This window comes from Thunnus thynnus, chromosome 6 (assembly GCF_963924715.1).
Source record: "Thunnus thynnus chromosome 6, fThuThy2.1, whole genome shotgun sequence".
Taxonomy (NCBI): Eukaryota; Metazoa; Chordata; class Actinopteri; order Scombriformes; family Scombridae; genus Thunnus; species Thunnus thynnus.
Window position 1 is genome coordinate 5,750,245 of NC_089522.1, and position 12,674 is coordinate 5,762,918.

The window sequence follows — 12,674 nt, forward strand, 5'->3', positions numbered from 1 at the left end:
ACACGGCAGTGAATGAATCAGCCTCTGTCCACATCATCAAAACTTGATGATAACTTGGAAACATGAACACACGTCCTGTCCTGCAGCTTGTTGAATGGGCCACCAAACAAACATTCATCGCTAACATCAGTTAGCAGCTAGATGCTAATTAGCTGCTCAGCTGCAGCACATCAAACAGCATGTAAACATACCTACAGATGTCACTTCGGACCCGTTAGATGCTGGTTTGATCGTTACCCTTCAAAATCCCTATTAGCAACACGCTGTCTGCCCATGACTTGTACTTACAGCAGTTTGTTTACTTTGTCTTAAATGAGACATTACATTTTTGCAATTGATCCGCAGTTCATATGCCTGCCGAACCGTGGGGGGCGATCCATACGGATCAACTACACCACTAGTTAACACTTGTTATTCTAGTTACTTTAAGCTTATTACTCAATATACGGCTCAGCTTAAAAACAAACTAAAGAAACTGTCAGAAGCAAGCAGCCAGACCTCCTGCACACTGGTCATACAACATCAACAGGTGACTGAACAACCACTCAATTAAAAACGGGATCAATTCCACATGAATGAGTGAGTCCAGATATCTCACTGTAACTTCAACAAGCAAACTACCCACAGCACATTATATATATATATATATATATATATATATATATATATATATATATATATATATATATATATATATATATATATATATATATATATATATATATATATATATATATATATATATATATATATATATATGCTGCACTCATGTTAAGGAGATAAATTCACACAACAGCCACACAGAGACATTTAACCATCAGAGATGAAACTAGCGACCAAAGAGACAGAGAGAGAGAAGCTGTATCTGACTCACATTATCTGATGTCTTCTTCTTTCTATCATGGAGATGAAGTATTCATGTCATAACATCCATTCGTGGCTATAGGTCATCTTGTTTGTTAGTTAACAGAACTTTATGGCTGCTGCTTAACCAGTCTGATATCATTAACAACAAATGACAAACAAGCTAACTCTCCTGGTTGTTTCTCCGGTTGCTTCTCTCTCAAGCCTCTCTGGCAGTGTCCTGTTGATAAAATCACAAAATCAGCACCGATTGATGTTGCGCCACAACTAGATGTGGTTCTGAGACATCTGTTTTAGCACTACATCTATGACCAAATTTCAACCAAAATACAACTGGCTTTGCGCTGCTCCATTTGAATGAACCTCCCACCTGTCTCTGCCTCTCCTCCCACCTGTGCACTGTGAGCTCTGCACTGGTCACCAAAATACCACAAAGACACGCAAAGCGAGTTTCAAGATCAGGAAAATACTAAGCAGTCTACCACCAGTAACTGTGGCTAGACAAAACCATAAGCAAAGTGTTTTGACAATTTAATTTTTAATTTTTAATTTAATACAACTAATAATCCAAATATACACAAATGGGGGAATTGCTCAAGTGTGTTCCTAACAAGATACAATCTCTTTTCACACATTTTGGCTTTTTCACAAAAAAAATAACAGATGCATTAGTCCCCACCTCTTTACCACATCTCCAGCATGTATCATTGCCCTTTAGTTTTACTTTTACCAATTTACAGGGAGTCCAGTAACTTCTATTGATTATTTTATAAAGTATTAGCTGAGACTGAGACTCATGTGAATAAGTATGGCAAGAAGCTATAAGGTTCTTCCAAGAGCCATCTGGGATTCCTTGGCCAGTATCTTTTTCCCAACTCATTTTTAACCCTGCCAATCATAGCAACTGAGTGCCTCTAATATATTCATAAAATTTTGATGCCCCTAACTGTATATGTTTTCTTTTTATGAAGAGCTCCTACATTTCAATGATACCACCAAGTTTAATTTTTTTATACAAAAGCATACAATGTCTAATTTGTAAGAATCTCTAGAAGTCTGAGGTAGGAGGTTTATGCTTATTTTTAAGATCCATTAAGAATCTGTATGCCTGAGTTGACCTATCTTTCCCAAAATAGAGATTTTCCATATATTATCACTTCCTTGTTGTACCATACAGAGGCACTTGTGGTGGAGACAGATGTCCCCAACAATCAGTTATGCTAGTAACTGTGCAACATGTTAGTAACTGTGCAAAGACAACATTTACATCAGTAAGAGACAGTTCCCAAGGGAATTTGGAAGGGGATGATCAGTAATGTCACATTTTGATTTTCTGTGTGCAATGAGTGAAGGCCGCTAGGCCATGTCTATTATGAGAAATGTGAAAACTGCCAGGTACAATTGATACATGCTAGAGAGGTTTGAGACACCATTTTTTCTGAGATGAATCATGTCTGGATTATGACCAAAGTGTCAAGGTCAAGCAAGGTGGAGTTTAGAAAATAAGCCCCGCATTAGGAGGGGTTATAAGAGGTATATAATTTAATGTTTTATGATTTTGCATTGGGTTATTTGTCCCGGGTCAAAGCCTCAGTTTGCTCTGTATTTCACTTTAATGCACAGTAAACCTATTCACATTGAACTCTTTCAGCTTGCAGTGTATTCTTCTTCTGTATTTTTCAACAAATGGTAAATTAATTCCTAAGTTGTGGGTGACCTGAAGATCTCTGGCCCATCTGAAGATTTCCCACGACAGCTGGCAAGCCGAGCCAGGAGGGAAGTGATGTGGGGATCCTGGGGTCCGGACAGGGCATCTGTTGACCAGAACCAACGGTGGCCACCATTAAGAGGTAAGCAGAACCTTTTACCAAATCCGCTAAAATTGTTGTTTCTGGCATCGGATTGTGTCTGCCCGGACTGCAGGTAACTAACACTCCTCCTCTAGAGAATCTAGTTTCCAATAAGGTGATTAAAAAAAAAGAAAATTATACCAATAAGTGAATAAATTAATAAAGACAGTTGAATCAGAATCGCACAGTATCTCCATCCTGAACCATTCATTAAGTTGAATCTGGTAGATTGGAATACTGTGGGATTTAACTGATTTAACAGTCTAAGTGATAATTGCACAGTGTCTTCATCCTGGACCATTCATTAAGTTGAATCTGTAAGACTGAAACATTGCGTGATTTTTCACATAATAGTTGGAAAGAGTTCAATGTGGTGTATGTATGTGTGAATGGAGCTATACTAACATTTTGGTACATGCAGAGTGAGGCAATTTTATGATTTGGTAATAATAGTGAGTTATACAGTTTTTTCTTGAGGTTGTTATAAGAGAGATGTGTTGTCTGTGTCGAATTGTGTTGTGTTACAATGTAAGCAAAGTACACTATGAGTATTTAACTGCAACACCATTTGGCTTAAGTCGAAGACCAGTTGGACACAGCTACATTAAAGTGGAGAAATTGCCAGGGAGCCCAAGGGGACAGCAATTTTAGTGTACATATAGACAATAGAGGAGTGGAGTGTCACTAAGGTGATTTATTTGAAATAAAATAAATTTAAAATTGTAATAAATTAAGTGGACTAATTTGAGACAGGTTAGGGCTTATTTTCCTAACATTTTGTGGAACAATTTTTGCAAAGATTGTGAACAGCTTAGACATTAGAGCTGATATTGAGGAAATTCTGCCATGATCCAGAAGGAATAGCAACTGTACCATTTAATCTATTTTTCAGGGTGCCTGATGATCATGCAATATAGGGGGAACACAGATCACTAGTTAACCCTAGATTGGATATTACTATAGCTCCTAGAAAGGTTAGATGGGAATTAGGTAAGTAGGGAGATAGTATTGGATATCCCGATTTTAAAGGAGGCTCGGTGTGATTGTAGTTGAAGTTTGATTCTCCAAGAAAGTATAAGCGATGGCCAGTCAAGGGTACACTTGACATTGCCTGCTGTGATGAGGTAGAGGCTAATATTAAACACCATAAAGCTTCTGACACTAGTAATACAAGAGTGGGGAAGAGGCAAAAAGAGAGAGAGGTTTTGGGATGGTTTTTTCAAGAAGGAAAAACATACCAGACAGTCAATTAAAAAATTAAGGGAGATAGTGAAAACTGAGATGGCTGAGAAAGCTAAAAATGGTGAAATGATGGGAGTAATGCAAGCAGAGGGAAGTGGCCCACCAATAATTGATCCACCCCCATACCAAAATGATATCTACCCTCACAAGCTAGATCAAGCAGGACCGTATGTAATGGGTGAAGTAGCAGACAGTGTAGAGGGAGTATTAGATATCCAAGGGGAACTATCAGGAAAGATAAAGATAAGAGTGACTAACAGTGAAGAGTCTCCCACAAGCAGCCAACAGGTCTTGCCTCATTACAACCACCACCACTGTATGCCAGCACCACAAACAACGCATGCAACTACAAGCAAGAAGATGGTGTGATTCAAGGGAACAGGAAGAAAGAGAAAAAGAAAAAGAGAGAGCAGTCAATACAGGGCCAACACACACATCTACACCCAAGGTAAAAGAGATGAAAGGAAAAAAGAAGGATAAGAAAGAGAAACTGATAGGTAAAAATTACCAAATAGACTGAGGTTGGTTGAAGTCAAGCGTCTCTTTAATCCAAACCAAACATATATTGTAGACACGGAGAGTCCGCAGAGTCTCCGTGGAGAATTCTGACAAGACAAAGGAAAGTCACTAGTATATATTGACGGCCTTGATGCCCTGGGGAGGCACCTCTAGTTGTTTACAGATTCCTTCTAACAGACCTAGACAAAGCTTTACAGAGCTCTCACTTTCACATGATGACCATGATGTCCATATGTCTATTATAGTGTTCCCCTCAAGGCCCTGCCGCCAAATATATACATACATATGACCATACCTACTTAACTAATACATGGATTTTTCTATCAGAAACATCTCATAGAGTTGGAGGATAGTAATAGTGAAGACAGTGAAACAAGCAGTGGTAATGATACTGAAAACATTGATGATACAGAAGATCAAATGCTGACTTTGATAAGAGATTGGTGACAGTCATGAAAATAGAAACCAAGAAAAGAGACAAGGAAAGAGAGAAAGAAATAAAAAGGAATTGGCTGAAGCTCAGAGAATGTTAAAAGAAACAGAGGAACGACTGAGAGAGTCTGAAAGACAAACTGAAAGAGTGTTGCAGGACTGAAGAATGTTTGAAGAATTGGACAAATCAATAAGGGAAGCCGCTGGAACAAAACAAACAACACTAAATGCACAACAACAAAGAGCAGTATTGCAAAAGGAGGTTGACAAAATGGAAAAAGGAAGGCAGGAAGCACACAAGCGACTGCAAGAGTTGCAGAGGTGTGAAGACTTGATGCCAGAGGGTTGTAGTGTGTGGGAGAACAAGAAGTCAAACCACAAGTGAACAGAGATTGAGTGAATTAGAAGCGGACCAAGACATGGAAGAATTAACCAGACATCAGTGTGGGGAACAGTGTAGATCAATACGTGCCACAGACTTTCATGGATATGGTGGGACTAGTAGAAGCTCCTGTAATTGCGGCAACACTCCCACAAGAGGAAGAACCAACTTACAACCAAACAATGCCTTTGCAGGCAGCTGCACCACAAGTAACAGCACCTAACTATGGTGGTCAGCTGCAACTTACAGTCCACAGCCTGCTAGCCCAGCAACACAAATACCACCTATAAATATGTATCTCAGTTATCCAGGTGCAGCTAATCCGGTGCCCCACGGGGATTATTACAGACAACAACAGCAACCACAAGGGCGTGGAGGACAAGCACTGAGAGGAGGTCAAGGCTCCATGAGGTGAGGAAGAGGTAAAGCACGAAATGCCCCATACAATGGACCACCTTGGGCACCACCAGAGCAACAGAGATGCTATTCCTGTATAGGAAAAGAAGGCTCTAATCTCCCCCTTTCACAGTCTTCAATTAAGACTGTTGGCTTCTCTGGGAAAAGACAAGTAATACCCCTAATAGAGCCTATACCTTTGCTAATTGGCGGTAAAAGAGTAATTGCATCATTATTGTTTTCAGCAGACACACTTTGTTCATTGGGAGCTAGTATCATGTGTACCGCTGACAGTGTTCATCTTGCATTCCTGGTCAATCAGGTGACCAACCTGAACTGACATCCTCGAACCAAAGACTGATGATGTCATTGTTTGATGAATGTCATCACTGTGGATGTGCAGACATGTCTGGCTATCTATAACCAGTAGTTTACTGGATAACTTTGAACCCTCAACACTCGATGCTACAGCAGCAGTGGGAGCAATGGAAACCATGGATTCAAGCACAGTTCAAAAAACCATCATAATCACCATTGCCATTGCACTGCATGATGAAGTTTGACACCCATGGATTGGATTAAGACTATGAGGAATGTTGGAATGAGCGGTTTAGCAGAAGACAAGTGTTGCTCACCGCAGGGGACATTTATGTCAGACCAGAAGGAGGTGCAGCCACAGTAACACTTCCACAATATCTCACTGAATGGTTTCAGGTGAAAAACTCAACTCCACATGTGACATTGATGATAGAAGAAGGATATGAGTCACAGGACTTAGGTCCCATGGTCAAAAGAGCACTACAAGTGCAGCAATGGTTTCCACTTGGCAACCCAAACATTCACATATCAGCAGATAAACAGTTCTTCAGAACACCCCTCTGCTCTATGTGAAAAGTGCCCTGAGATGACTTTTTGTTGTGATTTGGTGCTATATAAATAAAAATTGATTGATTGATTGATTGATTGATTGATGAGCTGTCTTTAAATAGTGGCACCGCAACCACCATTTTGTTTTTCCTCATGTAATAACGAGGAAGGGTTCTTACATTAAGTGAGGAGCTGGTTTTACTGTGGCTAGTTTTCACAGAGGATAAACAGTTGAATGTAGATGTAAGTGTATTTAAGTTCATATTGGACTGTAAGAGCTGTTTTTTTTCTGTGTGCTGTTTAAATACAGTTGATTAACTAATTGAGTTAAGCCATTTATACAGAGAAAGAGTAAGAGAAATATGGTTATTTAAAGTAATGAAATTATTCAACAATAGTGATGAGAGATATTTTCCCTGCCGTGTGCAGGTTGTTTTTTTTTGAGTCTGAGGTTGTTTCCGAGGAGGTGGTCTGGTTTTGCGAGTCAGGATCCATACCAGGGGCGCAGAGAGAGTATTCGGCCTGCCTTTCTCAAAATACCTGGAATGACAACAACCTTACTCCTGGACTGATAAGCATATGAAATCTCAACATACACATTACCTGGGTAGCAACAACAATATTCGCACAGACACCGGAACTGAGGAGAACTGAAAAGAACTGTGAATTGTGGATGACTGAACTCTTTCTACAGACTGATAAACAAAAAAGACTAAAACAACAGCATTTTGCTGTAAGAGACAATTTGAGTTAAAAGTTTATTTTCTTGTTTTTTTGGTTGTGTTGTAATAAAGTTAGTTATTTTCTTTAACCTCTCTTAGTTGTGTCACTCACTCCTGAGTCGAAATATAAATGGCCTAAGTGTCATAAAGGATCATAGTTGACTATAAATTCATGAGTAGTTGAGTACACCATGTTACACATGCATTTATCTTCAGTAGACTCGACTATTGTAACGATGTCTTTATAGGTCTCTCTAAAAGTCAATTAGACAGCTGCAGTTGATTCAGAACACTGCTGCTTGACTCCTCACTAAGACCAAGAAAGTAGATCATATCACTCTAGCTCTCAGATCTTCACACTGGCTTTCTTTCTGTCAAATAATTGATTTTAAAATACTATTGTTGTTTACAAAGCACTGAATGATCTAGGGCCAAAATACATGTCTGATCTACTGCTATGTTATGAACCATCCAGACCTTTTTGTTTGCCGCGGCCTTTGTTTAAATCAAATTTGAGGCTTTTGATTCATATCTTGCACTGCATTGTAACTGCACTGTAACTTTTATTCTCCTATTTCATCTGTCTTATTTTAGCTTTTCCTATTTTCCATTTAACCCTTTTTAATTGTATTTAAATGTGCCTTTTTATAATGTATTGGTCTATAGCAGAATGGATGACGTACTATGTTGATTAGGTCTTGATGTTTTATCCATACATAAATCCCTAACTTGATTGAAGTGTCATCTGATAATTACATTATTACTTCCAACATTACATTACATCACAGACTTCATGGAAAAATTCTGGAGACGCACAGTTTGGTGCATAAATATTTGCAATAGTATAGACATCTACCCTCCACAGTGGCATCTAATATGACCCATCTACCTTCCATGTGTGAGAGGCAGGTATGTACAAAAAATCAACATTTTGTTAAACCAGAGTTATAACCCCTCATTTCCTTGAAGTAAACACACTGTAGTAAACATGAGCTACCCAGTCCCTCTACAGTTTGGCTGATTCTTCGTTATTTAAATGTCTTTCCTGCATAAGAACAATATCAGTTTTTTTTCTGTTGGAGATATGTCAGAATCTTTTTCCTTTTCACCACATTATGGCAACGATTTTAAGCACCTCCATAGCTTTTTTTTTGCAGTGTTAATTGCCACGTCCTAAAAAATGCAGGCATCTGACAAAGATGACTAGGTCTTCTCAGCAATTAATACATTGGAACAACAAAAGTGTGACAGTAATGTTAGGCTTTTTCCTATTAACTTCTGAGCTTTTAGGACGCAGCATCTACATTAGCCATTAGAACTGTGTGTGTAACTTAAAAGACACTTCTACATTCAACCACGGTATGTATATTGCTGGTTGAGCATTAAACCATTTAGAAATCTAAATGATATAATACATAAAGTAGTCACATCACACAAATTTCCAGAGAGCTGCACTGAAGGCTGTTAGTTATAATAAAAGTGCGCACCTACTGTATAATTAGGGCCTGAGCCCAAAGGGCGAAGACCCTATTGTTTTTCGTGTGTTTGTTTCTTTATTATTCTTTATTAATCCGCCACTTCAATCCTTAATTTGACCCCCTAAACATGCTCAAAAACTCACCAAATTTGGCACGCACATCAGGTCTGGTGAAAAATTTGATAAAATGTAAAAATTAACCCCCGAAGTGCCAAAATGTGCTCGAGAGCACCACCTATGTATGTAAAACGGCCGCCACGGCCCGTAGGAATGTCGTAGAGAGATCGAACCAAAACTCAATTATTCGTCTCATCAAGACCTACAAATCATACGCTGACACCCCTGACCTAAATCCAACAGGAAGTCCGCAATCTCAATTTCAAAGTATGATTTTTGGCCAATTTTGGACCTTGAATAAACGCTATCTCCTCCTAGGGCGTTAATGGTATTGGCTTCAAACTGTAATACATGATTTATAACACTGTGTTGAGCAAAAGCTAAAAACTTTGTAATAACTCGAACGGTTTAGATTTAGTAAGCCCTGAAAGTTGGAGTGCGACATTACACCTTACAATGTAAACCAATGGGGAGGCAATCTCTGGGCATGGACTTTGTGCCAACACTTTCAAACCTGTATCAATGGATTCGCGACGAAAATTCCTACAAAAAAATTTAATTTTTATGTAGTATTTGGCCAAAATTATGGGATTTAAGAGGATATTTCACAAGAAGAGTACACTGATGTCCTTGTCCTGAGCTGTGAGGGAGAGAGAGAATGGGAGGGAGGGGGGTGGGTAAAGTAAACATCTACTGCCTGTGACAGAAGCCCTTAGACTGTGCCACACTCCACTTACTTAGTGTTTCTACATATCTGACAGGAGTGTTCAATCCTTACTTCTTTTCAAGGAGTACATGTGCTCCTAAATGAAAGAAATTAGGAGCATACATATAACTTTAGGAGCACACTGAAAAATGTTCAAGTAACAGTTTCTTAAAGAAAACAATTCATTACATACATATTTACAATTTATCACATGCATTTAAACTGTGTGTGTGTGTGTGTGTGTGTGTGTGTATGTAAATCACAATTTGCTGATTTTAAGGGTTCCTTGATTATGGCAAAAATTATAATCACGATCATTTTTGTTCAATATTGAGATCATGATTATTTAACATGATTAATTTTTGACTGTCATCTTCTCCAATTGCTGTTGTTCATACATGCACATATTTTTTCTAACTTGGCTGAGGGGACTATTACACATGTGATCATATATTGTACTAATGATCAAGAAAGACTATAGCTGATATGAGGGAAAAACTCAGGAAGAGGGTGGCAGTAATGTACCTAATATGCTGGTTGCCAACCGTTGTTATAAACCAAAAAGGGGAGGGTAAAATATTTTTCCTCACAGAGTGATACATCCTGTCAGCCGAGGGATTTCCTATCTGTGCAGCTGAACACAGTAGTTCTCTACGGACTGTTTTACCGTGATGGTCATGGTGTTTTTTCCGCAGGTTTCACTTCACTCAGCTGGCTGACAGACCCGCCGATTCTCTCCGCTTTAACCTAAATAACAAATCGGGACTCGGTGCTCCGTTTGGATCTAAACAGAGAGCCGGGGTTAGCTGAGAGGCTAGCAGAGGCTAACTGGTTGTGCTTCTTTCGGTCATGCTGCAGTTAACGCTCCGCTGCTGCCTGTTTGCTGCCTGTTAGTTGTGTTCACCACGCTAGACTATTTTGTGTTTGTCCCGCTCGGGACTACTGCTGTGTTTGTGCTGCCGTGAGTGAGAAAGTAAACTGATTTGTCGATCTGAAACTAGACAACGTGCGTTAGACTGCCGTCCGTACGTGCGCTCTCTGTGGAAAAAGAACAGCTTCTCTCTCTCTCAGGATCGCTTTCCCTCCTCCCTCTCTTGTGACTAACACCACACCCACGCGCGCACAGATACACGCACCGACATCGTTTTGCACATCTGATGGTCAGATAACGTCAAAAGTGTCCAACCCTGTGCAAAGCTGTTTGTGTTTTGTTTGGTAGAATTAGATTTTAGAATAGCTATTTATTGAATGAAGCATTTGTTAACTTTGTTAATTTTGCTAAGTTTAATAAACACTGTTATATCTTTAAAGAGAAGTTCTTTTGTCATTATTGGTAACATATTGTGAAAAGTGGCTGATTAAAGGAGTCAGAGCTCGAATTCAACCGTTCTTTGTTCACCCTTGAATGATTATCTCTCAGATATTAACATTCTAGGTGAACTCCCATTTATGAGATTACCTTGTTCGGTTATTAGTCCCGGTTTCCGGGTGGTGCTCCGTATTTGCTAGTTCATATTAATAATTCTATTAATTGTTATAATTAATCATTATTGATAATTGATAATTATTGCAAATAATCAACTGTGTTCCTCACAGATCCTACAGTTGGTGCCTGAATTATTGATTAAGGTTAACCATATTTTGATTTCATAATTCATAATTGTCTGTGAACAGAGGGGTGGGCTCACAGAGAGACACTGGTTAGTATTGTGTGTCAAAAGACTCTCACACTGATCATCTCCAAACGTTTTCTTGGTTCCCAGAAGCTTAGATGACTGCGCCGCGACCCGCTGTGCGCAAGGGCGCGAAGGCCCGTTCAACGCTGCTTGCAGCTTTAATTATATCCTGTTCTTCTTTTTAATAAAACTGTTAAAAGCCGCTTTTAATAGTTCAGCTCTTTCATGTAAATTATAGATTGGTTCAATATGATCACAGAATTTAGTCCACAGACTTAGTGTAGCTGTCCTCAACTTTGTCTTTCCAATGAGTCAACACATTTTTTAATCCATTCACTGGCTTTGTGATCCTGCAAGTTGTTATACAGTAGCATCTGTCCTAATGCTTGCAATCATAGTCAAGTATTGTACTGACTAAATGCATCCACATGATAAATATCTTACATTACCTTTTCTGAGTCCTTGATTATTTTACTGTATGCTGTCAACTTTATAGTCAGTGGTGAATGTATTCCTGTAAAGTCAAAAACTACATGTATACATACAGTATATACCCACTTCCTTTCCATGAGAGGTTACTTTAATCTTCTTGATTATCAATCTTTGGCATTCTATTTTTATCACTTGTATTTTTCCATTTCTTTATATCGTGCTTCCCTCTAATTTTGAAATCATTTTAAATCACTTCTGTTTCTTTTATGTGACGCACTTTCACATTGTCTCTTGTCTCAATTCAGCTTTCACTTTGTAATTGGTTGTAAAGTAAAGTTATATGTGTTAAAACTCTCTCAGTATATGAATTGCATCATATAAATAGACTTACCCTGTATTGTGAGGAAGGTCTTCCAGTGTAATTGAACTTCTGAGAAAATAGTGCTGCAGAGGCACAGTATCACACAGAACCACAACAATGTGCAAAGAACTTGCACATTTAAACTACGCCTTCCTGTAATGGTAGTGTCTGCCAAAACTCATTTCTACAGTACTTAGTGAAGGCTACGGCTGTGGTGTAGTCTCAGTCTACATTTTCTAAGCCACTCCCCATGAGCTTTAGTGGAAAGGGAACATTACAGCCAGCTCCTTCTTATACAAATTAGCTATATGCATCTATATTACAAATGCTATGTACTGTATTTTCACCATAAGTTTACTACATACTTAATAAAATACAACATTGGCAAAAAAACAGTGCACCATTACATTCATTCAAGCTGTTTCATTACATTGTAGAAATTTATTATAATTTATTATTTGGGTTAAAACTCCGGAGGGGTAGAATCCTACTGGGTTTATGCTGGTTTATTATTTTTAGGGCCCAAGCAACAGGTGGTGCGAAAGTCCTATTGTATTTGAAGGAATTATTATTATGATTTTTATTTTACGGATTCAAAATGCATTTTTGAGGTGCTAGGGGTGCTCGTAAA

The 12,674-nt window shown here is 38.7% G+C and overlaps 1 protein-coding gene across 4 annotated transcripts in view; it reads right to left on the minus strand.

The window, feature by feature from the left end:
• Window positions 1–12,220, minus strand: part of LOC137184067 (glutathione synthetase-like) — a 40,920-nt gene extending 28,700 nt beyond the window's left edge. For 2 of the 4 annotated variants that reach the window (XM_067591394.1, XM_067591392.1), the window contains exon 1: window positions 12,074–12,220. The gene's annotated coding sequence lies outside the window, so the exon portion shown is untranslated. Of the gene's footprint in view, window positions 1–874; window positions 1,209–12,073 lie in introns of those variants that run through there. The other 2 variants (XM_067591393.1, XM_067591395.1) reach the window with 2 other exon arrangements.
• Between the last annotated feature and the right edge of the window lie 454 nt (window positions 12,221–12,674).